The sequence below is a fragment of the Lithobates pipiens genome, unplaced genomic scaffold (genome assembly GCF_037356315.1).
Source record: "Lithobates pipiens isolate NorthernLeopardFrog02 unplaced genomic scaffold, aLitPip1_a1.2 Scaffold_18, whole genome shotgun sequence".
Taxonomy (NCBI): Eukaryota; Metazoa; Chordata; class Amphibia; order Anura; family Ranidae; genus Lithobates; species Lithobates pipiens.
Window position 1 is genome coordinate 247,020,413 of NW_027507758.1, and position 27,847 is coordinate 247,048,259.

The following is a 27,847-nucleotide window of genomic DNA, read 5'->3' on the forward strand; positions in this document are numbered from 1 at the left end:
ATATACACAACTTGTTTGTATTGTGGACTTATTTGATTATCCCTTCACAGGTTTCATTATATATTTATTTAATTTATATGATTAACTCTCTTCACAGGTTTATTATATGTTTGTCACATGACCACTACCCAATCTTAATTTATCGTGAGATTGTTTAGTAGCGCTGCACTGATATTTGTCTTTTCTGTTTGCAACTGTCTTTTTTGTGTGCTGGCTGCTGTTTATTTTTTAAAGGGACAGCACAGTATTTTTTCACGTTTTTCCAATATAAATAACAAGTTTGCATGATATCCAGCATTTTTACCAGTCACTAATTTCAGCTGAACACAAGAGGCATACAAGAAATTTCACTGGGAAGGTCTTATGCCCCGTACACATGATCGGATTTTCCGACAACAAATGTTGGATGTGAGCTTGTTGTCGGAAAGTCCGACCGTGTGTATGCTCCATCGAACATTTGCTGTCGGAATTTCTGCCCACAAATGTTTGAGAGCAGGTTCTCAAATTTTTCACCAATAAAACTTGTTGTCGGAATTTTCGATCGTGTGTACACAAGTCTGTTGCACAAAAGTTCACATATGCTCAGAATCAAGCAGAAGGAGCCACATTGGCTATTGAACTTCCTTTTTCTCGGCTCGACACATGTCTTGTACGTCTTGTACGTCACTGCATTCTCACGTTTGGAATTTTGGGCGAACATTTGTATGCCCGTTGTATGCAAGACAAGTTTGAACCAACATCCCTCGTAAAAAAAATCCACGGTTTTGTTGTCAGAAAATTCGATCGTGTGTACGGGGCTTTACAGAAATAATTGTAAATTCCTGTCCCCTTGAACATTCTAACTAAGCAACAAATCATCCTCTGTTGCACTTGCACAGTATCATGTGCATATCAAGAGATGCTATGAGCATTTGCAGGTCCTGGGAGCTGCTATTTGAGAGTCTCTTAATCTTGTATGTTTCCACCATGGTATGTGTAGCTATGAAAGAATTCATGAAAACACTTCTAATATGAAAACAAGTCTGATATGCCCATGGGGAATCTATAATGATTTAGGATGAGTTTTTATTTAAAATTTTTGGATGTTATATACATTTGCATTACCGTATTTATCGGCGTATAACACGCACCTCAAGTTTAGGAGGGAATTTTAAGGAAAAAAACTTTTAGGAGGGAAATTTAAGGAAAAAAAACTTACATTTAAATGCCCATCAATGCAGCCTTATCAGTGTCCATCTGAAGCCTTGTCAGTGTCATTTGCAGCCTCGTCATGCAGCCTGTCCGTCATTGCAGCCTTGTCATTGCAGCCTGTCCGTCATGCAGCCTGTCATTCATGCAGTTTGTCCGTCATTGCAGCCTTGTGCATCGTTGTCCCCTCAGCTTTTGTTTTTAAAAATGTCCGGAAGTTCTCGGCAGCTCGGCCGTACTCAGCGGCTTTCGGCCGCCTCGGCCATCCTCGGAGGCTTTCCGCCGACTCGGGAGCCCAAAGATCGCCCAACAATCGCAAGGAAATCGCGGCGGATCAGCGTATAACACGCACCCGCGATTTTCCCCTGATTTTAAGGGAAAAAAGTGCGGGTTATACGCCGATAAATACGGTAATTATTATGTTTTTTAAATGAATGAAATTAAATGAATCTTTTTCTCATTGAATTCCCATGTGGTTGGTATAAATAGAGCAGGTGGTGTAGAGGTTAGCGGGGACAAGTTACTCTTCTGACTCATTCAGCAGTGTGTATGTAAATTTGAAATTGAGCTTTTGAGCTCTGTAAACAGGCTTATTTAGGCAAAGCAATTAGGGTTAGCATTGCAAATGTTAAAAATGTACTGATGGATGCAAATGTAAATTTGAAATAAGCAAAATGTCATATGAATGATTTATTCTGTATTTTTTTTTAAATCAGATTTATTTTATTATGTTTATAGTTACAATGAACACAAAACATACACACAACACATATACTTATTATCTAATCATAATAAACACAAATTTATAAGCAATATATATAATATACATAATAAAAACAAAATAAAAAAAACAACATAATATCCTATTCATTTCATAAAAACATCAAACATAGTAAAAAAAGGACAATACATTATCACAGCTTATTTTATATGTCCTCCAAACTATTATACCACTCTATCTAATTGGGCGGCATTGATGCTGAACCCAAGGTAGCCAATGACATCTCCCACACCTTTCTAGATTTTTCTAGGCAGTTTCTATGTAGATATGTATATTTTTCTCTAAGTACGGTATTGTCTATTTGTATTCTCCATTCACCTAATGTTGGAGGATGTGGAGACATCCATTTTTTGGCTATTAGCTTCCGCGCCTGAAAGAGTCCTGACTATCAATATGTGGGTGTATCTTTTAACCCTAAATATAATAAAGGGCATGTATACAAATAGACCTACTGTACAGGAGGGGGCAAGTAAAATCAAAAAAAAAATAAAGTTGGGGAGAGTTGGCTGCATGCAGGTTCTTTGGCTGAACAAATTAATCTCCATTTTGCTATTTGTGCACAGTTTGCTGCACTAGTACAGTTTTTTATTACTTACATTTATAGTACGGTTATTTTACACACCTGGGTTCATTTGCAAATTTTTCGCACTTTATTATAATTGCTATTATAATTGCTTATTTGCACAGAGGATACTTATTTTGCACAGTTTGAATATTCATATGTACTACATTTATGTAATTTTCCCTACCTGCCTAAAGATTTCTAGTACTGTACAATCCTGTCAGACAGCACAGCTAGGTCCTGCATTTGACAGCAAGACAGATGGATCTGGTACCTGCCGCACCCTGTGACCAACTAACGGGAGTTGTCACAGTGCTCAGATCATAATTGTAATCTCCCTTGCCATTCATCAGAGTCTTCTTGGCTCAGAAGACTGCTTATCCCTCTCCCGGTCTGGGAGTGCTGCTGTTTCTGGAAACATAGAAGGCTGATGTACCACAGCATTATATTTATACATTCAATCATTTTTTAAAGAAGTCTTAACTGAGTCTTTAACGTACAATAACTCCTAATATTGATTTAACCCCTGATTGCCAAGAAGCATTTTTAAGACTGCACTGTCACTGACACCAGGAGGTCTCTCGCTAACAGTTGTGAACCAATCAGTGTGGTTTCTGATCATGTGATCACCATGGCAGCCAATTACAAACACACCTGCCAGTTGCAGCTGTCACTGTCTCTCGCACAGGAAAAGGCACAATGACAGGTAAAGCTGGAAAGATTCAGCTGTCACTGTAAATTATAATGTGCATTTAAAAAAATGAATAAATAAATACTTTTTAAGTATTACAAAAAAACTGTTATGTGTAAAATAACTCAACTGTTTTTTTTATATTTGCGTCAGTTTGTCAGATTCAAATAAAAAAATGACCAGCAATTTTATAATATCAGTGTACCAAATAAAAGCTATATGCTGTGTGTCCTTAAAGGATAGGTTCACCTTTAGTTACATGTTACATGTTACACCTGTATTAAGGGCAGTGGCAGCTGGTGTTTTCCTTTTGGGGGGTGGCAAACAACCACCCACCCCTCGAGCGGCACCCATCCTGAACACCCCCCCCCACTGTTTGCCAGTCGGTCCGGTGCTTACCCAATTGTGGCAGGCAGTGTGGTGCAGCAGCTTGGCTCCGAGTTCTCTCCTTCATGGCAGCTTCCAGCTCCCCCTCCTAGGCATCCAATAGGATCGTCTGTCCTTTCAGCCAATCGGGTGACCGGTGTGAAAACCTGCTTCCTGATTGGCTGGGAGTTGGATCGGTGTTACATTATATTCAGTGATATACAGTGTTATATTCATTCGCTGTTGTAACACCTGGGTGGGATTAGAGCGCACTCTCTCCTACCGGAGCCCAACTCTATATTGAAGCCTATTAGAGCCTCTGGCTCTAATCGGTGCTTCAAAAAAACCCCCCCCCCCCACATTGGAATCCATGCGCCGGTGTCCTGAAAGGGGCCAGACACATGGATAGGGGAGGCGGCGATGGATGGGGGCGGCACCCGTGCACCCTTAATGGATGGGCCACCCCTGATTTAGGATGTAAAATGTTACTAATAAGCATCCCCCATCGCCCACAGAGCTGTATCAATTATTTACAGTAATTTGTGAATGAAAAACACTAAAAGACCCATCTGCCACTGCAGCAGATAGTTTCAATGAACTGCAAGTGCACTGATCAGCACAATCATAGTTCTTTCACTCTTCCTCTTGCTTTGTAATAGAAAGCTCATACTGGTATATAGGCATAAAGTTAGAGAAATACTGTACAGGAGCCTGACATTGCACCTGCAATTTGCTGATCACAGTTGGAATGCTCTGCAGGCTCCTGTAAAAAAAAAGATGAATGCACATTTTTTTCTGCAAGTTAGCCATAAAGTTATTCTCTTGTTAACTGATACATATAGGCATTGCTAAATTTTGTCAAGGTATCTAGGCATCAATGCCCCCTAGTCAAAAAAAAAGCGGTGAAGGCAGTGTAAAATGTTTTCTGCATATACTTATTTATGTATGGTAATAAAAAATATTACACATACAGTACATTTGTAGTAAGTCACTTTAAAGCCCCATACACACTATCAGTTTTTCTGCTGAGTTTTTCCATCAGATTTACCAAAACCATATAATATGAGGTCAAACCTTAGAAGTTTCAATTTGTATGCAATCAGGCAGGCCCTTCTACTACATGGTTTTGGTAAACCTGAAGGAAAAACACAACAGAAAAACTGATAGTGTGTATGGGGCTTAAGTTAGCAGCTGACAAGGTCTATGCAAGAGCAATTTCTTTGGGAGTTTCTTTTTTTGTTTTGTTTTTCTTTAACAGCTGCTATGTTAAACTAGATTAAAATAGCAGGGAGATCAGATTACACGTGAATACAGACAGTTGAATTTAATTGTGAGCTATCATTATAATGTCTACATTAGTTTTATGGTGTTTTCTTTCAATTTAAAGATGTGTTAGAACTGTACTTTATAACTTCTTGCTTTTGGTAGATTAGTCTGTCCTAGCACATACACCTCTTTTGAAATACTTTAAGCTCCGTTCACAGCTTGGCTCTCCGGATCATGGGCAGAATCGCCATGGGCAGAATCACGGCAAATCGCAGGATGCCTGTGGGATTACCGTCACTTCCAGTGGCACCCTGGATGCAGTGTGATTTTGCCACGAATGTTGCCCAATGAATCGTGGTAAAATCGTGCAAACAAAATCACAGGAAGCCTGTCGCCCAAAAGAAGTACAAGAACTTCTTTTAGACAACAGGCGTCCCATGATTCTGTTTGCATGATTTTGCCACGTTTCGTGGGGTGAAAATCACGGAAAAATCGCACCACGATCGGGGTGCCATTGGAGGTGACGAAGATCGCACAGGCATTTGACGTGATTCGGAATCAGGATCGATCAGGGCGCCAAGATGTGAATTGAGCCTTATGTCGTGTACACACAACCGGTCTTTTCAACAGCAAAGTTCCGATGGAACAAATCCGTCAGACAATTCGATCGTGTGTGGGCTTCATCTAAAAATCTGACGGGTTTTAGAAATAGAACATGTTTTGAATCTTACCGCCGGAACCAGTTCCCATCGAGAAAACTGCTTGTCTGTATGCAGGTCCAATGGACCAACAACGATGCAAGGGCAGCTCATTCATTCCGACGGAAAGTCCGGTCGTGTGTACGCGGCATAACAGGCATAACAGGCTTTACATTGGGAGCAGAGTTGGGTAAATGCATTTTTATTTCCTAACTTCTAAAGTGACTCTGTAGGGGCTCTCTCCGCTTCTCTCCATTTTAGGCAAAATGCATTTTCCACCCTCCCACCATCTCTTTGAGATGGGACATTTCGCACTGTAACCGATTCTGGGAGTTATCAGGCCTCTCACTTTCTAGTAACGCCTCATGGCCCACCTTACAGGCCCTGGCAGATTCTGTTGTTTTAGACCATGTTTTAGACTGGACCTACCTTTGGCTGAGAAAGTCATGCTCTATTTCACTTGGTCTATTTCACAGGTTAGTGACCCTGATTTGCTATAATGTTCGGCATTCAGGATTATCAGAAGTTTATGGTTGTATTTTCTATCTAAAGCTATACATCATTCATCTTTTATTGTATGAATATACTGGAAACAGTTTCCTTTCTAAATAAAGAATTTGTAAAAAAAAAATATATATATACACCATGTCACTTTCTTGGTGCTTTAAAGCATCTCCAAAGCCCCCATAGAAGTGACAATGCTAGCATAGAGCACCTGAAGTTGAGGGGCTTTTAGTCAGCGGGCATTCGTTTTGCTTTGTTTTGGAGGTATTGCAGGTAGGAGATACCCCAGAATGCACGAGGAAACCAACAAGCGAAATGGAAAGACATCATCAGCAGTCACTTCCAGTTCATGTGTATATATATTATTGAAGTGTCTGGTACAGATGTCACATCTGATGTGCAACGTGGAGTAGCAGAAAGGTCAGGTCTGGACTGGAGCAAAGCAAATAGCAGACGCCACTCGTGGTGTTGTCAGGAACCATGAAACAGACAGAGACAGAAGTGCAATCAAATCACACTTGTTTATTAATAAAAATAAAAAGGTAAATAGGTATAAGGGTAGTCAAGCAAGCCAGAGTCCAGTAGCCAGATCGGGTAGTCAGCCAGTCCAAAGTTCATAAACCAGATCGGGGAAATCAGCCAGTCCGGATGTCAGGGATCCAAGGTGAGCAACTGCAAGCAGGATGGAAGCCAGGAGGGATGTAGCAAGCCAGTTTTGAAACAGCAGGAGATGGTTCCTGGTGATGTGACCAAACGTGAAGGCAATGGAGAAATGAGCTGGAAGACTTTATATAGGCAGGCCAGTTGAGCATCATCGGAAACAGCTGGTAACAATGGAGAGAGAAGAGAGCTGGCAATTAGCCGACAGCTGCCAGGTGTGCAATATGGGAACACAGAAAGTGAGCAGGGAATGGAGAGAGGACTGAGCGGCAGAGGATCAGCAGAGGGGAGGGGGGGGGACAGAGCAGGTAAAACTAGCAGATATTACACATGGTGAGCAACGGGGAGCAATATAGTGGGAGGTGAGCAGGGACCAGAGACAGAGGAGAATCAGCAAACCAAAGGATCAGTAGAGCTGAGGATTGCTAATGAGTGGGGCATCAGCAGAGATGGGGGTACTACTGAGCAGGCGATCTGCTGAATGAGGGTACTAATAAGCCGGGGATTTGCTGAATGAGGTTATTATTAAGCCGGGGATCTGCTGCATAGGGGTAGTATTGAGCTGGGGATTAGGGATGAGCCGAACAGACCCCTGTTCGGTTCGCACCAGAACTTTCAAACACTGGCGCGAAAGTTTGGAATACAAACATAAAGATATGAAATTTTAATTTTTTGTGAAGAATCACCAACAAGTGGGACACAATTGTGAAGTGGAACGAAATCTATTGGATTTTTGAAACTCTTTTAACTAATAAAAAAATGAAAAGTGGGGCGTGCAAAATTATTCGGCCCCCTTGCGTTAATACTTTGTAGAGCCACCTTTTGCTGTGATTACAGCTGCAAGTCGCTTGGGGTATGTCTCTATCAGTTTTGCACATCGAGAGACTGAAATTCTTGCCCATGCTTCCTTGCAAAACAGCTCGAGCTCAGTGAAGTTGGATGGAGAGCGTTTGTGAACAGCAGTTTTCAGCTCTTTCCACAGATTCTCGATTGGATTCAGGTCTGGACTTTGACTTGGCCATTCTAACACCTGGATACGTTTATTTGTGAACCATTCCTTTGTAGATTTTGCTGTATGTTTGGGATCATTGTCTTGTTGGAAGATAAATCTCCGTCCCAGTTTCAGGTCTTTTGCAGACTCCAACAGGTTTTCATGCAGAATGGTCCTGTATTTGGCTGCATCCATCTTCCCCTCAATTTTAACCATCTTCCCTGTCCCTGCTGAAGAAAAGCAGGCCCAAACCATGATGCTGCCACCACCATGTTTGACAGTGGGGATGGTGTGTTGAGGGTGATGAGCTGTGTTGCTTTTACGCCAAACATATCTGTTAGGAATCTTCCCTTGTGATCAGTCAAAACTCTAGATGTGTTGAGAAGCAGACAATTTATTTCTGATGTGGCCCACAAAAGAGAGACATGCTTACAGAACAAAAGCTGAAGAAAGATGTCTACCAAAAGAAAGTGTCCCGCCTTCACATACCCCACAAGAAAAACATCTCTATGCTTCTATTGGCTGAGGGAACATAAATAACGTTGTCATGGCACAGGATGGCACTTTATTTGCTATTCATGTTCCGTACATTCTTAGGCTATCATATTTAGTTAAATCTAATCATCCTACTTACTATGGAGTTAATTAAGACAAAACAATACAATGAGTTAATACAATAATGTGCTCAGAAGTAAGCTTTTTAACAAATCAGTCTCAGGACTATTGTTTTTCTAATAGTCACAGAATAAACATTTAAAACTTTTCTAACAATATCGTTTTGCATTGTGGGCAAAAAGTTGGATTTTGGTTTCATCTGACCAGAGCACCTTCTTCCACATGTTTGGTGTGTCTCCCAGGTGGCTTGTGGCAAACTTTAGACGAGACTTTTTATGGATATCTTTGAGAAATGGCTTACTTCTTGCCACTCTTCCATAAAGGCCAGATTTGTGCAGTGTACGACTGATTGTTGTCCTATGGACAGACTCTCCAACCTCAGCTGTAGTTCTCTGCAGTTCATCCAGAGTGATCATGGGCCTCTTGGCTGCATCTCTGATCAGTCTTCTCCTTGTCTGAGCTGAAAGTTTAGAGGGACGGCCAGGCCTTGGTAGATTTGCAGTGGTCTGATACTCCTTCCATTTCAAAATGATCGCTTGCACAGTGCTCCTTGGGATGTTTAAAGCTTGGGAAATCTTTTTGTATCCAAATCCGGCTTTAAACTTCTCCACAACAGTATTACGGACCTGCCTGGTGTGTTCCTTGGTCTTCATGATGCTCTCTGCGCTTTCAACAGAACCCTGAGACTATCACAGAGCAGGTGCATTTATACAGAGACTTGATTACACACAGGTGGATTCTATTTATCACCATCAGTCATTTAGGACAACATTGGATCATTCAGAGATCCTCACTGAACTTCTGGAGTGAGTTTGCTGCACTGAAAGTAAAGGGGCCGAATAATTTTGCACGCACCACTTTTCAGTTTTTTATTTGCTAAAAAAGTTTAAAATATCCAATAGATTTCGTTCCACTTCACAATTGTGTCCCACTTGTTGGTGATTCTTCACAAAAAATTTAAATTTTATATCTTTATGTTTGAAGCCTGAAATGTGTCAAAAGGTTGAAAAGTTCAAGGGGGCCGAATACTTTCGCAAAGGCACTGTATATATCAATAGACAGTAGGGGCCAAAAACGATTGTGACAAGAATGAAAAATGCTGGGGTCAGAATGATTGTCTTTTCTATTTATTAACATTCAATTTGCAACAGTCAATTTGCAAATTGTGTGTGATTGATGAACCAAAAACCAAAACGATGTCCCTTTTTCATACACAGAAAGACCTCAGCCAGGACGAGGCTCTGGAATGTTGCAAACAGGAGGAGTCGGGGTAAGTGTCAGCCAGGAGTTGGCAAGGCCCTGTAGCCTCACCCAATTCCAGGTGCCTCCCCTCTGCCTTATAACAAAAAGGCCCAGAAACATGGAGGAGGCAGCACTGGGCCTCATTAAGGACGCTAATGTGGCCCTGAAAAGCCCCCCCATGATAAAGAGGCCAATTATATATTTGAGGCCATTCAGAAGGGGTTGAGTGGCCAAATTAGTGATAACATGTACTTATGTGTGATCGCCCATCCTCCTCCTCCTGCCACAAGTCTACCCCCAGAGCCACAGCCTCCAAGGAAGGCTGCCGGGAAGGCTACAGGGAAGCGTGGAGAAAGTGATGGCCTGGGTTCAGTCTGGTCTGACAGAAGACGCAGGCTGTTGTAGTACCACAGCCTGGGGACATATAGGTCATCTGCTGCTGTTCCTGATCTCTGGGAGTCCTGGACCAGATTGTGCTCCCCATTATATGGACTTCTCAAGCTACCAATTTTTATTTCCAACTAGTTCATGTGTGCCCTGGGGTACAAAGGCTTTGCAAATTCCAGCAGTTTCTCCAGCGTTGCCTTCCTCTTTATTTTGTTATCAGCCAGAATAAATGGAGATTTTTTTTATATGAAAATACTTGCCTATGTGTTTTTCTTCAAATAGGACAGTTTGTTTGTGAGTAGGCAGGTACATTTCAAAAATGCTAATTAACAAGTGTCATCAACACCAACCTCCTTGAGCTTTAAAAATACAAGATAATAATGTTGTTGTGGAAACTTGACACACAAAACAAAAATAATTATGGAGATGACTAGAAAATAATTTAAAAATAATCCAAAAAAAGGAGTTCTTGATAAAAAAAAATAATTCTAAACATTATTATGGAGATCTGGCTTAAAAAAAAAGAAAAAAAAAGATCATTCATCATGAGATCACGAGAAATATCAAAGAAATAAGTTTGTGAGACCTCTGTGTGAATATGAGCAGCAAACCAACTTCATTATTCTAGCATTATAAAGAAGAAAAGAATGTGCTGCATTAAACTAAAACATTTCAGCGTGACGAATGTGCCATCTCCATTACGAACGGCAGTTTTACCAGACCAAGAGCTTCCATCTCGTACTTGAATCTGAGCATGCGTGAGTTTTTGCATGTCCGAATTGCATACACACAAACGCATTTTCGGATAGGAACTTTTTCCAACCGAAAAATTGAGAACCTGCTCAAAATCTTTTGCTGGCGGAAATGTCGCCAGCAAAAGTCCGCATTTTCCAACTAAAACATCACATCTGTCTTTTGCTGGCGGCATTTCCAATCGTGTGTATGCGGCATAAGTGTCACATGATCTGTCATTACATATACACACCTTTTTGAAAGGCCCCAGAGTCTAAGAATACTCAGGGGCGAGCCAAGGTCAAACACAGGCAGGGTCCAGATGCAAGCCAAAGGTCAAGCCGGGACATCAGGAAGCGGAAACAGAGTCCAGGAACAGGCCAAGAGTCGGACTAGGAGATCAAGTAGCAGGGTCGAAGGCAAGCCGGGTCACAATAGGTGTCTCAGATCAGGAAGCAATGTCAAGGTACACAAGGCAGCTGGTAAGATAATCCAGCAAGGTCCTGTAGTTGCAGGCTGGCCTAAATAGGGCCACTGGCACCAGCGTTAGTCACGGCAGTTGTGCGCTGGTGCGCACGCGCTGTATTGCACATGCATGTGCGCCAATGCGCACCAGTGTGTGCAAATGTGCACTGATGCACACCAGTATGCGCCAATGTGCGCCGATGTGCACCAGTATGCACCGATGTGCGCAGATGCACAACAATATGTGCCAATGTGCGCCGATGTGCACCAGTATGCACCGATGTGCGCTGATGCATACCAGTATGCGCCGATGCGTGTTGATGCGCGATGCACACTCGTGCAAGTCCTGGGACTCTCTGTGGACGTCCATGAGTGTTCAGGGCGGTATTGCCAGTACCGTGACCGCCATGTCCCTGACAACCACTAACCAAACAGTGTCATGTGACCATCCTTGTCAGCCTTCCCTATTGACCAACCAAATGATGGAAATTGGCAAAAAGGGCTCAGGCGTCCATCAGGTATTAATCCAAATGAGGCTCAAAATAATTAACAGCAAATAGGTGTATTACTAGAGGTCATGTAAAAAAATAAAGTCATCAAAAAGTCAAAAAAAAAAGAAGGGGGGGTGGGAATTGCATGATTCTCTGATGTATCTCTTGACAACTTTTAATTAACTTATCATAATACTTATTCCTACTAAAGATAAGCCAATGCTATTATGAAATTGACCAAGGGTTTAAGTTGAATTCCATAACAGTCCAGTCTGGAACCAGGATAAATGAGATACCAAACTTGAAAAACATCTCTGGCAGTTGAGCCGGTGTGCATAACACAAATGACCGATGCTCTTTCTGTACAGATAGATGAAATGGAAATCACCAAGGAAACCGATACGTGGCCCCTTCTTCTCTTAGCTTTTCTAACACAGGCTTCATAATGCAACGCATCTGCAAAATACATCTTGAAAGATCAGGGAGAATCTGTATTGAGGCTCCGTTAAAATTGATAGTGCCCATAGACCATGCCTTGCGGAGAATCTCCTCTTTAATACTATAGAAGTGTACTCTACATAAAGTGTCTCAAGGTCTACCATCAGACAAGGGAGTCATGCCTTGTATCCACTGAACCCTGTCCAGCTCCATAGCAGCCGACGGGTCTCTACCCAAGATTTTTTTTAATATAGCTGTGACAGTAGGACAAAGCTCTCTAACTGTCGTGGCTTCAGGTATACCCCGCAGCTTTAAATTGTTACTCCTGCTCCTATTTTCTAAATCATCCTGCTGGAGTCGCAGGGCATCGAGATGCTGCAATTGAACGGTAATCTTAGTCTCTAGGGTAGCTATCTTTTGATCAGTTGAAACCTGAGTTTGCTCCATAGTATCTACCCTTGATAACAGGCTATGTAATGAGTCCTTGACTTCCATGAACTTCCCTGAGCACTTGTTGTAAGTTAAGTGTCACACTGTCCATATCTGCCTTGGTGGCCAGTGTAGATAGAAAGGATCTGTTGTCAGGGTCTTCCAGCAGAGCTGAAAGACCAGAGACAGGATGTAATGATGACAGTATAGGGCATATTGCTCCCAACTGCAGAGCATCTGTCATAGCAGACTGTGAATCTATTGTCTCTGGCTGTGCTGACAGGTCCCGTGTCAGGCCAGGCCCGGTGTCCCATGACAGCTCACCTGCGAGCACTGGTAGAACATGCTGTCTGGAGATCACATTGGCTTGGAAGTCCTGCAAATCCACGTTCTGAGGTTTGGGTGCCATGCTGTCCTCTGACTGCTCCGGTGTGCAGGGGCTCGTGCAGAAAAGTAGCCTGTAAGAAGTGCACTGCGGGTGACCGGGCCACTGCCAGAGGGTTTTTTAGATGCTCTTCTAGGTCCTCCTGGCATATTCATCTGCTGCAGATACAGGCAGGAGATCAGGCTGTGCGATCAGTCTGAGCGGAGCTCCAGTTTGGTGTTCCCTCACCCCACTATTGCGTGACCACAACCCCCTGTACCCCAAACCTTTTCAACAACATTCAGATATGTGGCCTTATAAAAAGGTAACGCCACATTCACAAAGCCTTTCCAAAATTGCAACAAAAGGGGCACAGATTTTTATCCAGTGTAACCAAATCGCTTTACAAACGTAATACAGGAAAATCCCCAAAAATGTTCTATGTGCCACCATATTGGCCAAATCCTCCACTAAGTTCAATAGGCACACTGGAATGGACAGGGGAACCAGGATGATTGTAGTGTCCATAATAAATTTAGTGACATCAGTTCAAAATTGTTGAATAAAGGACAGTGCCAAAAAATTAGCATGAAACCAGCATGGTAAAGGTACAGCACCAGCAGTCTTCTGACCAGGACTGGTAGATGCTAGCCAATTTGGCGGGTGTCAAATATATACGGTGGAGAAATTTGCATTGGGTCAATCTGTGTTTAGCGGACACCAAGTGCTGAAATGGATAGTCCCACATGTCATCCCAGTCACCCCCCTATAGAATGTATTTTAGTCTTAATACTTGTTTCCCAAACATAAATAGAAGAAAAATAATGGAAACAGAACTGTATGATAATTCTATCCATTTTAATTAAACAACCTTTTTTTATTATTTTTGCCTCCTACAGTATTGTTTTATTGTAAAAACTGCTTATGTTTTCGTTTCTCACAGTCACTCAAAGCTGTGGGTTTTGTGGCTGATTTATTACCATCCCAAAAGGATACTGGTTGGTCATGTTAAAGAGGATGCACTCTTATGTTTTTTTTTCTTTTGTACAGAGACCAAGGAGGAACATAAATGCATTGCAAAACTTCTGGCACTGGATATCAGTTCAATCCAATGCTCAAGCACAAAAGGGAATGACATCAAAGTAAAATACCTTGGCAGCCCGCATCTACCCCTGGCATTCCATCTTAGCCCCAGCTCCACTCCAATACTTTAATCTTTAATTATGGAGAGCAATATAATTTAATCAATTTACATATAAACTCCAATTAATTACATTTAGTTTGATAAAGCACAGTATATCATAAAAATTGCTGTTTTAAAAAATAAAATGTTTTTAAAAAAAATTCATCCTTTGTTGCATATCTGCACTGATGATTTTCTTTGGCCCTTTGTAACTACTTCCTATCTACATGTGCTTCCTTTAGCAACGGCAGCATCTCATTTTTTTATCAGGGCAAATTTCCTGATGTCTACAAAACTATGCAGGGTAACCATTGCCCATTTTGGCTCTGAAGAAAGGGGGTCACTCCGGAAACGCGTTAGCCATTTTCATTGAGGTATTTACCAATTCCTCTGACATCTGATCTGGATCCGCCAACGTTCGGGGGAATGGATTTATTTTGTATTGATTTTGCCTTTGATCAATACTCGTTTGTGAGTAGCCATTTTGCTATTTGATTTGTTTTTAAATAAAGCTCTTTTATGGTAATGCACTAGGTCAGTGCACCTTCCCCTCTTTTGTATTGTTATACCACCATTAACTGCCATTAGGGAGGCATGAAGCTGTGCCCTGCCAAAGGAAAACACTGCAGCCACTTTAACGATCGGAACCACTTTTCTAATTGTTGTCGTTATAGCAAAATGACATCTTTTCATAAGCTAAAGCAGGCAGATCAGGAGCCTGATGACATGTAGATTTATGCAATCAGAAAGGATCAGACCAATTTTAAACTCTGTCACTAATATCAAAATTCCTCTACTGCTAGACGGAGTAAAGGTTTCCTTTTTGAATGCAGTAACTTACAATGCCCATTTTAATCATTACCCACTCCAGGAAAAAAATACTATCCTAACAGGCTACAGTAACACCCAAACATTCAGTATTGAGTAAGGTAACATTACCTGTCACACTTCAAAACAAGCATTTGGGCAGTTTTACATTTTATTTCACTGAAAGTAGAGCCAACCTATTAGGGCTAGAATTGTTTCATGATTGGGATTTAAAGTTCAGGATCAGACAGATGCTGAAATATACCTGATAGACAATAATTCATATTATTAAGAAAACCTTTAATCATATTAATGTCTGAAAAAAAGATTTCCACAGTACTTGACTGGACTAGGTCACATTTATAATCCAGAGCTGAACCTTCTGATATCTCCAATGATGCAGCACTTATGCAAGTACCCCTTAGTGATTTGGGCCGCAGTCAAGGAAGAGCTTCAAAAAACTCAAGACAATATTATAGAACCTATTGACCAGGATTTTCCAACTTAGTCATAGCCAATCGGAAAGGAGGACAAATTCGTTATGACTCTTTCACCAGGTAAATGAAGCAATAATACCAGACTGTTACCAACTGCCTACTACAGAGGCTTTCATTTCCTAATGCCACGGATCAAAAATCTTCAACAAACTAGACCTTCATGAAGTCTACTTACCAAATCCCACTTGTATTGCAGCCCAGGAACCTAAAAACTTTCATTATACATCTGGGACTTTTTTGCTTTAAAAACATGTCTTTTGGGCTGAGCTCAGCTCTGAGCTGTTTCCAAAAAATAATGCTCACTGTTTTTGCAAGAATACCTGGTGTAACAATTTACTTGGATAATATCCTTATCCATGCACCCTCTCTGGAGTAGAACAGTTAAAGACTTACTCAGGTTTTTCACAGACAATTAAGCAAGTCATACATGGATTGAAATTTAGCCAGTTCAGCAGGGAACAGACAAATCTTCTTCATCAACTTCTATAAAACCAGCCTGTTGAAAAATGTCTGCATGATCAGAGCCAACGGCTATAGCCAGTAGCGCTGATCTATGTATTCTGATGGCGGGGAAGTCTCTCAGCTGTCAGAATACCAAGGCTCTTTACGAGTGATTCCCCCATCCACCTCGAATGTGTGGATGCGGGAATTGGGTCTTTTTGTTTTATTCAACTTGCTGGTTGAACGAGAAATAACAACTAATCTATGGGCTGCTTAGAATATAACCTCACCAAAACAAAGAAAAATTTGTTTTTGTCCAAACTAAAGTTGATTTTTTAGGCCACAGACTCTCATCATTGTGTATACAACCCTTCTAATCCATCAATGATGCTATATGACCTAAAAAATAAAGCAGAGCTTGCTTCATTTGTAGGGTTCACAAACTATAATTTAAGGTTTGTAGTTGACTATGCTGAAATCACAACATCTTTACATACCTTACTCTAAAAGATTGCAGAATGACAATGAACACAAGCCTGCTCTGAGGCTGTACATGACTTGAAAAAATCAGATAGCATTTGCGCAAACACTTGCTAACTTTCCACCGAATGCATCAACGTTTGTCTCTTGTGATGGTTCCACTGTTGCTTTAGGTGCAGTTTCATCACAAATTGACCAGGGAGAGAAACATCTTGTTGCTTTTGCTTAATGAGCTCATTCGCCAGCTGAGCAAAAATATTCTCCAGAAGAATGTGAGGCATTAGCCTGTATATGGGTATGTGAAATACTTTGTCTGGCCATTGTTCTCTTCATATACATAGATGGTGGGACAGGCTTCAGTACTCACACTATGTGAATTTTTCCTTGTGGCTTGCATTGCACCTACCTGGACTGTGTGAGGAGCACAGTTGTTCATTTTTGGCATTGCTTTCACTGACACACTGGATGGATATTGGAAGTTATAAATAGTATATTGTCCCACATAGCCCCTGGTTTGGAAACTGATTTGTAGTTTGTGTTATTTTATGGACATAATATCCCAGTATATATTGTTGAATTTATTAATTGAGTAATTTTGTACCACTTTCATGTGATTTATTTTATAGCATATTTTATATTTTATAGTATTAGGTATCTTATTTCAGCGCTACCGAGAAATTTTGGGTCTCCATTATCTTCACAATTTTTCACAAATAGAAACTTTGGTTCACAATTGTGAATCATGCTTGCTCAGTGGCAAAAATCTAAAGAAAATAGCTGCTTCCGTCAAAAATTTCCCAAAAGGCTTATGGAATACATTACAACTGGATGTATGTGGAGAAATGACAGCTTATAATTGTGTTTGAAATGGCTACAGCAGAAGCCAAGACCATTGAAGTTGTAATCTCTGCCTTAGAAGGATGGTTTTCAAGGTGGGGACTACCACTGGAAACCATTACTGACAATGGTCCACAATTTATTTAAAGAATCTGAGACATTCTGTAAAACAATAAAGCACATCTTAACAACACAATACCATACACAGGCCAATGGAGGTGTAGAATGTTTTAACCAGATATTAAATATTGGCCTACATATCCTTCTACATGAGAGACTGCTCATCAGTAAAGCTATAATTAGTGTTCTACAACACTACAGGTCAGCTCCTCATAGTGCCACTTGGGAATTGCCTGCAAAACTGATTATAGGTCATGATTTATGAATCCCACATACAAGCATGGGATGTGAGCTAGAGTGGAGAGGTACCAGGTCAAAGTCTAGCCCAAGTCTATCTAATCCTGTACGAATCCACAGCCAATTGGGACTAGTAACTTGTTAAGTTCTGTGTATTGGAATTTTAGGAAAATGTTATAGCATACCCGCTTAAAGAGCTTTAAGACAAAGTAGGAGGAGTTGGAGCAGGAAGCTTGTGTGATTAATAAAGATGGTGACCTGTTAACAGTCTGCCTGTACTGCAGAGACACAACATTCTAGAGTGACAACACTACTCCATTATAGATATAGAACAATGAGTTAGCATTGTCAAGTAAGGGCAGAATGTGTATTGCCAGGTACAAATAAAGGGGACAAAAAGTCTGAAAAAATAAAACTTTTTATTGCTGTGTACATCTTTGTTGAGATTTCTTTTCGCTGTCCTGTGTGACACATCACATATACATAGGAACTGAAGGGATCTTCCCAAAGGGGACACATTTCTACAAATTTTTACACAGGCTTTAACTGTTCTCCACACTTGGCAAAACGAAAAAGAGTTTTGCCCGCAGCGAGACTGTAAATTCTGAAAAAAAGGTGATTGAACTAAAATGTTTCTTTTACAGTGCTGATCCTCGCTTATTGTGACAACATAAAATGACTGTGCACATGTTCTGTAATCTAGGATTTGCATTCCAAAGGCATAATGTTTGATTGGATTAAATAAGGCTCCTCATTTGGGCACTGATATGTAATGGTCTTATGAAAAGCGAGTTTGGCATCCTGCCAAATGTCTAATAGCATATTATCCAATAAAATCTATGACCTATGATACGTTGAATACATTTTCACTTTTGCCATCATACAATGTCAAATAATCCTGTGTGTATCATAAGATTTTGGCATGCCAATACAAAAAATAGGACAGCATTACAAAATATATACACACAGATAGTACTACTTCCAAATTAATACTGCCTGTTTCTTCTGTAAGCATCTGCAAGAGGTATTCCACTTAATGCTATTAGTGATTGTATTTGCATCATATTACATTTACATACACATTACCTAATAATTATTGGCTTGTATCCTTCATTGTACATGTAAGATCTCCCATTAAGTGCATTCATCTAGCTATCAGCTGCTAAATAGGTCTGTCTAAATTTGGCATCCTATACACTCTTTCACAACTGTCATCTGTTCTTTCCTCCCCTCCTCCATAACTTTTGCTCTTGTGTCCTGCTCGGTTGTCTCTTGGACTAACTCTTTTCTATCTGTCTTTTTGCTGTGTTACCTCCCTAGCCGTTAAAAGCTTTTTTAGCTACCCAGGACACTTTTCTGGTAAGGTATTTGTATTTTTTTTCTCTGTAACGTGTTACTTTAATTTTGTACAATTAAGTTTTATTTGTGTCATTCATAATCATGTATATGCAAAGTTAGAGAAGAATTTAATTCTAGTAGTATCTGTTCATTCCAATGGTATCTGTTAATTTATCTTAGTAAACTACAACTCAAATTTTATGGCTTTTAATGAAAATGAAGCTTTTTCTTGTATATAAAATAGTTGACTTTGAGTTTATTTTTGGAATATAGTCCCCAAAAACAAGTCATATCTGATTTGCTGTCGAAATCAGTTTCAACCTAAACTGCTTACATTAAAGCAAATATATCATATAGCTTAGCTATGGTTCATTTAAAACTCTTCTGTAATGATGTATTTTTCTGCTGATGTTTTAGTGTTCAATTATGTGTGTTCCCCAGGGCTGTCGATTTGGTAATTTAGAGTCTCTATCTATAATGTGTTTTTACTGATCTCTCTAACAAACCACACGATGGATTTGAGCAGTGCCTAAAATAACTAGTGACTGTGCAACAGGTGTCATGTGTTTGATTGCCTGCCCATGGAGGAACATAGGGGGATGGTGCTGTAAGAAGAAAGGGACTTGAAAATATTACAGTACGATAGCATTTGTAAAGATTATTTATGTTTTTTTTTAAATGGAAGGGCTTTGTATGTGCATCGATGCAGTTATAAATTTTTTTTTTTCAGCAGAAGCAGAATTTTACCAATTTGTTGGTAAACTAAAGTTTGGGGCAAATTTAACCGCTTCGGCCACAGAAGATTTTACCCCCTTCCTGACCAGAGCACTTTTTACAAATTAGCACTGCGTTGCTTTAACTGATAATTGCATAGTCGCGTGAAGCTGTACCCAAACTAATTTGTGTCCTTTTTTTTACCACAAATAGAGCTTTCATTTGGTGGTATTTGACCACCTCTGCGTTTTTTGTTTTTTTGCGCTATAAACAAAAGAACGGCGACAATTTTGAAAAAAAAAATACAATATCTTTTACATTTTGCTATAATAAATATCCGACTTTTAAAAAAAAAAAAAAAAATGTTTTCCTCAGTTTAGGGCCAATATGTATTCTTCTATATATTTTTGATGATTGGTTTGTGCAAAAGTTATAGCGTCTACAAAGTAGGGTATAGATTTATGGCATTTTTATTATTATTTATTTTTCCACTAGTAATGGCAGCGGTCTGCGATTTTTATCAGGACTGTGATATTGCGGCAGACAAATTGGACACTTTTGACACATTTTTGGGGCCATTGAAAATTATATAGCGATCAGTGCTATAAAACTGCACTGATTACTGTATAAATGTCACTGGCAGTGAAGGGGTTAACACTATGGGGCGACCAAGGGGTTAATTGTGTTCCCTCTCTGTGTTCTAACTGTAGGGGGGGTGGGACTTGCTAGAGGAAGAGAGAGATCGGTGTTCATACTTTGTATGAACACATGATCAGTCTCTTCTCCCCCCCCCCAGAGAACCAGGATCTGTGTGTTTACACACACAGATCCTGGTTCTCGCTTTGTCACGAGCGATCACAGGAGCCCGGCGGTCATCGCGCCTGAGGGGCACTCACATTGGCTCCGGTGGGGGCGAGCAGTGGGTGCATGGCCCTAGTGGCCATAGGGCAAAGCGGCGTAACATAACGTCGCTTCGCCCAGCCGTGCCATTCTCCCGCAGTAAAACTGGGCAAGTGGTTAAAAAGCAATTAGGCCTGGTTCACACCTATGCATTTTTTTGTGAGTTTTGCAGAAACACACTACAGTCCATTTAACATGATTTCCTATGGATCATGTTAACTCTTGTGCATTTTATGGAAAGGGCCAGGGACTTTTTTTTTTGTTTTTATTTCCATAGACTTCAATAGATCAGAAATGTGTTTTGAAAAGTGCAAAATGCACCCGGAATATGCAAACTGCAACCTTCATAGGTGTGAATCCAGCCTTAATGTTACTTTCACTGATGGTGAATCGATCACTGTCATTTAAAGCATATGCATCAGCTGCATTGAGTATCTGGTAAATATACCCCTTGTTGTAAGTCTGATAAATTAATTGTCTAGTATTTGTGTATGTTTTCATATTGGAAACAAAATGACTGGACAGTTTTGCTATAAGCTCCTATTATTCTACAATGTAAAACTATGTATTGAAGTATATATTTACACTTCCAATTTCACCCACTATAAGTCTAGGTTAGCTGTAGATAAGATGACAGTTGGAGATAACTCCATAACTTGGCAGTCAAATGGTCCTTAATATAATAATGAATAATATTATTCATGCCAATATCACCCAGGTGTCCGCGCTTATGTTAAATAGAAAATTGGAAGGGCTGCAGAATATATTGATGTTTGTAGGTAACTCATATAAAGTCTCACGTACAAAACCTCCCAAATTTACAAATATAAATAATGTAAGTTCCAAATGAAAATTCAGAGATGTATCAATTTTAAATCTCCCAATGGATTGTACATTCACCAGAATGCATGACAGTGGTTAGTTCCCCAGCCTCTGTCCAGCTCCTCCAGACATTTGGATCCCCCCAATGATGATAATGCAATACTGAGCTGCTGTATAGACAATTCTCACACAAAAGAACAAAAAAAACCCTGACAGCAACAAGCATGACACCCAGAAGCAGAGGTATGATGGGACTTGTAGTTTTGCAACAGCTGGAGGTCCGATAATTGCATATCCCTGCTATAAATGTATATATATATATATATATATATATATATATATATATATATATATATATATGAATTTTAAAGTCTGTAGGGTTCAATATTGAGTTGGTCCACCCTTTGCAGCTATAGCAGCTTCAACTCTTCTGGGAAGGTTGTCCATAAGGTTTAGGAGTATGTCTATGGGAATGTTTGACCATTCTTCCAGAAGCGCATTTGTGAGTCAGGCACTGACGTGGATGAGAGGGCCTGGCTTGCCGTCTCCACTCTTATTCATCCCAAAGGTGTTCTATCGGGTTGAGGTCAGGACTCTGTGCAGGCCAGTCAAGTTCTTCCACCCCAAACTCACTCATTCATGTCTTTATGTACCTTGCTTTGTGCACTGGTCCAAATCATTTGGTGGAGGGGGGGGGGGTTATGGTGTGGGGTTGTTTTTAAGGGGTTAGACTGGGCCCCTTAGTCCAAGTGAAGGGAACTAAGGCATCTTAAGGCATCCACATACCAAGTGAGGGGAACTAAGGCATCTTAAGGCATCAGCATACCAAGACATTTTGCAAGCTGTTTCCTAAGGTTCCACCACTTACCATTGTTCCAACATTTAAAATTAGTATATCTTTTGCCTTCTCTAATGTCGTGTGCACACGGCCGGACTTTTCAACAGCAAAGGTCAGACGGAACGAATCCGTCGGATAATTCGATAGTGTGTGGGCTTCATCGGACCTTTGCTGTTGAAAAATCAGACGGACTTTAGATTTAGAACATGTTTCAAATCTTTCCGACGGACAAAAAATCCATTTGTCTGTATTCTAGTCCGACGGATGAAAACCAACGCTAGGGCAGCTATTGGCTACTGGCTATGAACTTCCTTATTCTAGTCCAGTCATACGTCATCACGGTCTAATCCGTCAGACTTTGGTGTGATTGTGTGTGGCCAAGTCCGTTCGTTCGGAAAGTCAGTCGGAAAGACCATCGGACCTAGCATGTCGGAAAATCTGGTTGTGTGTACACGGCATTACACATCAGCCTAATGAAGGGGGGCATGGCCCTCAAAATACTAAGGGTTGCAAATTTATTGTATAATAAATAAGAAAAGCTGGACTAACCCTGTATCCATCTAACTTTAAAAACATATTTTAGACTTTGAGCACTCATGTATGCATAGTTGCCAACATTTCAAAAACAATTCCAGGGGCTGCTTTCTTTGTTGTGGATCCAGCAAGCCATTGTAAGTAGAGAAAGTGGAGAAAGATTTATCATAATAAAGAAAGAATGAAAGCTAAAAATGGTATTGTTTATTAGTAAAAAAAAAAAAAAAAAATTTATTTGTTTAGCTAGCTGGCCATAAATGGCTCCTCCTGTATCAGCCAACATGTGAGCCATGGATGGCCCTGTCGGCACCACCCACCTCAACAAAACCCATCTTCAAAAGCTGGGTGGAAAATTATCAGCCAAAAAGTGACTGCATCCAATCAGATGTATCATTCAATCAGATGTATGCTCCAGTCTGAGTACCCACACAAATGTTGTTGTTGCTGTCTAAATACTATAGCCACCATAGATGATTCCCCCGTCTGTTTTGTGTGGACTGGGGAGTTGAGTGGTTTCCCTCTTTCAAGGCTGAACTGAGAAATATTCATGTGTTTGGCTGCTTTAGGCTGTACAATCTATATAAAGTACGACAATCCAACAATTCTTGCAAAGAATACAGCGATAAAAATCAATTACACTGCAAACACATTTGGCATAAAATCTTTAGAAAACATCATTTGACACTGACCATTCTGCTGAGTACTGCAACATCTGTTGTGATTGCTGATGGGTTGTAGGTTTTTGTAGGTGGTATTAATCCTGGGTAATACAATTAGTTAGGAAGCATTACATTGGCATATTCTGAATCATGTGGAGCAAAGCTGGAAATGTTTTGCATATGTATGTATGTAGAGGGGCATTCTACACTCACCACCAATGTAGAGGAGGATCTGCACAGACAACTATCGGTATGTGATAGGATGTTGTTGTACACCAAGAATCAATGTAAAGGGGGATTTCCACACTGGCCACCAATGTAAGGAGGGATTTACACTGACCACCAATGTAATAGGAGCATTTGCACTGACCACCCATATAACCATTAGCTAATATGGTTAGAGCTAAATAATGTTGGTTTAGTTGTATTCAAACTGTATACTGAGGCTGGCCATACACCATTCAAATCTCAGCCTGTTCAGCAGATACCGACTGAGATCAAACCTTGTATGGCCAGCCTAAGTATACAGTTTAAATTCAAAATCTTAATAGGTGACTGAATGTACCAAGTTATTTGATCAATCAAACTTCATGACTGCTAAAATCAGTTGCGTCCCCTGCCCCCCACCCGTTAGGAGAAGACAATGGCCTGGCAGGAGAGATTCCCCCATCAATATCATCAGGGTAATGGGGGAATCTAGCTAATTTCTTTTGTACCAAACTTATGTGCACCCATTTCTGCACTGTGCTTAGAGTATTTATTAACAGATACACGATATTATCAAAAATATTGGATTGCCTACCTTTGCAAGCACATGAACTTTATTGGCATCCCAGTCTTAGTCCATAGGGTTCAATATTGAGTTGGCCCTACTCTTTTGGAAAGGCTGTCCACAAGTTTTAGGAGTGTGTCTATGGGAATGTTTGACCATTCTACCAGAAGCACATTTGTGAGGTCAGGCACTGATGTTGGACGAGAAGACCTGGTTTGCAGTCTCTGCTCTAATTCTTCCCAAAGGTGCTCTATCAAGTGGAGGTCAGGACTCTGTGCAAGCCAGACAAGTTTCTCCACCCCAAACTCACTCATCCATGTCTTTATGAACCTTGTTTGTTCACTGGTACACAGTCATGTTGGAACAGGAAGGGGCCATCCTCAAACTGTTCCCGCAAAGTTGGGAGCATAAAATTGTCCAAAATGTCTTGGTATGGTGATGCCTTAAGGGTTCCCTTCATTGTAACTTAGGGGCCAAACCCAACCCCTGAAAAACAACCCCTCCCCATAATCCCCCCTCCACCAAAAATTTTGGACCAGTACACAAAGCAAGGTCCATAAAGACATGGATGAGCGAGTTTGGGGTGAAGGACCTTGACTGGCCTGCACAGAGTCCTGAACTCAACCCCCATAGAACACCTTTGGAATAATTTAAAGCAGAGAATGCGAGCCAGGAATTCTCATCCAACATCAGTGCCTGACCTCACAGTGCTTCTGGAAGAATGGTCAAACATTCCCATGGACACACTCCTAAATCTTGTAGACAGCCTTCCCAGAAGAGTTGAAGTTGTTATAGCTGCAAAGGGTGGGTCAACTCGATATTGAACCCTACAGACTAAGACTGGAATGTCATAAAAGTTGACGCGTGTGTGTAAAGGCAGGCGTCCCAATACTTCTGACAATATAGTGTATATAAAGCTGAGTATTTTTACTGTTTGTTCAGTTTTCAAAGTAATGATTAAATATAAATACAGTTGTAATTTCTGTAGCAAATAATCACATTACATATTTTTATAATCCGTAAACAGTATTGTTAATATGTTGTAAACCATTTGGTGCCCACCTGCTTACTGTCATTCAGTTGTTTTAACAAGGCTGATAAACACTGTGTACACTTATGTATATTGATACTCAATGTGACTGTGATGTCTCTGTTGCCATAGCTGGCTTTAGATCACAGGTTGAACAGTTGTTCCTGCTGTAGCTATAAATATCTTTGCTTGCAAGATACACAATTCCCAAGCACGACAAAATGAGCCTCTCCTTTGTTTACTGAGCAGACTTGAAAAGACAAACACATTCACGTAATGATGCATTCTACCTAAATAAATGTATAGCACCTAAAGTCATTATGATGGGTAAATTAAACAAAAATATATAGTGTTATTAAACAAAAAAATATATACTGTATATAGTCATATTTTGGTATGTTAGGTGTTATGGTGTATGTAAGATGTTACTGTAGTTATGTATTTATTTAATATTAGATTTTACAACTGTATATATTTATTTATTAACTAAATAAAAATAATATACACTGTTTACCCATCACTATAAACTCAGCACTGAGTAGAGGTCAGAAGTATATGAGATCAGGCATGTATTTATGTCACCCTGCTTTTTTGTCATGTCCATTACAATAGCATTTGGCTTTAGGCCAACTATAGCAGCCACCTACATTCTAGATGCACACTTTCTTTCACATGGTCTTGTCCTATCCTGAGCTCCATCCATACTGGCACGTGGTGGTGAACACCTTAGGGGACATCTGGGGGATAGACATACCTCTGGATCCCCAGGTCTTGCTGCTGAGCCATCTAGAAGATGTTGAGGGGGACCAATATGTCAAGTTGGGCCTTACATACTCCCTATTGTATGCCAGGAGAGAGATCTTGCTCAGGTTGAAGGAGATTCTTTTTTTACTAGAAATGGCGGTGATCAGGGATTTTTAGCGGGACTGCAACATTGCAGCGGACAGATCGGATACCTAACTGACATTTTTGACACTTTTTAGGATCCAGAGTCATTATTACAGTAATCAGTGCTAAAAATATGCAGTTATTGTACTAATGACACTGGCAGGGAAGGGGTTAACATTAGGGGGGATCAAGGGGTTAAATGTGTTCCCTGCAGGTGTTTTCTAACTGTATGGGGGACTTTGTGACTGGGGAAACACACAGATCCATCTTCCTGCTTAGCAAAAATACAGGATCTGTGGTATCTCCCCTGGCAGAATGGAGATCTGTCTTGTTTACACAGGCAGATCCCAATTCTGTCACTGTGGGGAGCAATTGTGGGTGGTCAGCAGACATCGAGTCCACTAGACACGCTGATTGGCTCCCCCGCTGGCCAATGGAAGTGTACACCTCTGGATGTGCGCGCGCCCACAAAAGCGAGTTCCCGAGCCGATGTACACCTACGGCGATTTGCGGGATCGTCCAGCCTTGCCACAGTATAATGATGGCAGCTGGTCGTCAAGCGCTTAATTAGGGGCATGCATTAATTAAAAAAATGTGTGGTTCTTGAGTATTAAGTATTGAGTATTGAAAGAAGAAGCCACGCTTTGTTGAGTAGAAAACATTTTACTCAAGGAACATTCACATGTGCGTTAGAAAAGGGTTTTTGAACAAACCAATATATTTGAACAAACCTAACATTTTTAGGTTTGACAGTAGAAATAGCCTTTTTTGGGTCAAAGTGAAGGCAATATCAGACATTAGTATGTCAAAACTGTGTTGATATTTCCTTCTTCAGATGGGGTGATATCACCCCTGTGAAAGCCAAATTTTGAGCATGCACACAAATTGGGAGTCAAAATGTGGATTTCCCTCCTGATCCCATGCCTAATGTCAACATGTGCTACCTCCCATCATGGGGGATCAATGGACGTGTTTCAGGGGTGCAACCCCTTCCTCTCATCTACTTTAGCTTGGAGGAAGGGGTTACACCCACAAAACGCGTACATTGATATCCCATGATGGCAGATAGCACATGTTGACACACTCTGTGCATGTTCAAAATCTGGCTTTCAAAATACTTAAATAGTTGAAAAAATAAGAAAATTAAAAACAAACTTGAATCATTTTGGGGTGTTTTAGATTCTGCCTAAAATATCAGTGATGTTTTTGAGTCTCTTTTCCACATAATTGATGTCTTCCTTGATATTCTGTAAATCACAATTGCACACCATTATCTCCCCGATGAGGATCTATGCACTCACAAATGTGAAATGAGATTCTTCTTCCACAACATCCACATCACCTAAAATTTAAAAAAACGCACCATGTATTATAAATATGCAGGCATACATAAATTACCTGAAGCTGTGGTCTCAGACACTCACCTGTTGTGGTCATTATTTCAACCACGTCATGAACCTCTCCTCCCTCCACATCCTCAGGCTGTGGTGTGGTGACTTCCCCTTCTTTATGAGGTTAGTGGTCCCTGGTGTCCTCTGTCCCAAGTCTTTTCTCCTCTATGTGAATTTAAAAAAAGGTATACTTAGCACACAGATATTTGAGGCCAGGAATATGAATATGAAACATTGCTTGGAAGTGTCGAATAACTGTCTGTTTTGGCAGAGTTCCAAGTTGAAGACATTATTTTTTTCCCTTTCTAAAGCTGGAATACTTACCTGTTTTGTGTAAGTTTCACACATGGAGACACCCCTAGTATCCACTGGAGCACCTGGGTGGGACACCCTAAAAAGTGTGTTCTGGTGTCCCACACTAGTGCTCCTGTGTCCAGATGTGTAAACAGCTGCTGAGTGTCCTCTCCTTATACTGAATCAAGTTTGCAT

At 40.6% G+C, this 27,847-nt stretch overlaps 1 protein-coding gene across 1 annotated transcript in view; it reads left to right on the forward strand.

Moving 5' to 3' along the window:
* Positions 1-18,683: 18,683 nt before the first annotated feature.
* The window catches only part of TXLNB (taxilin beta), a 139,838-nt gene continuing 130,674 nt past the window's right edge, over positions 18,684-27,847 (forward strand). The window contains exon 1 of the mRNA XM_077486743.1: positions 18,684-18,831. The gene's annotated coding sequence lies outside the window, so the exon portion shown is untranslated. The remainder of the gene's footprint in view (positions 18,832-27,847) is intronic.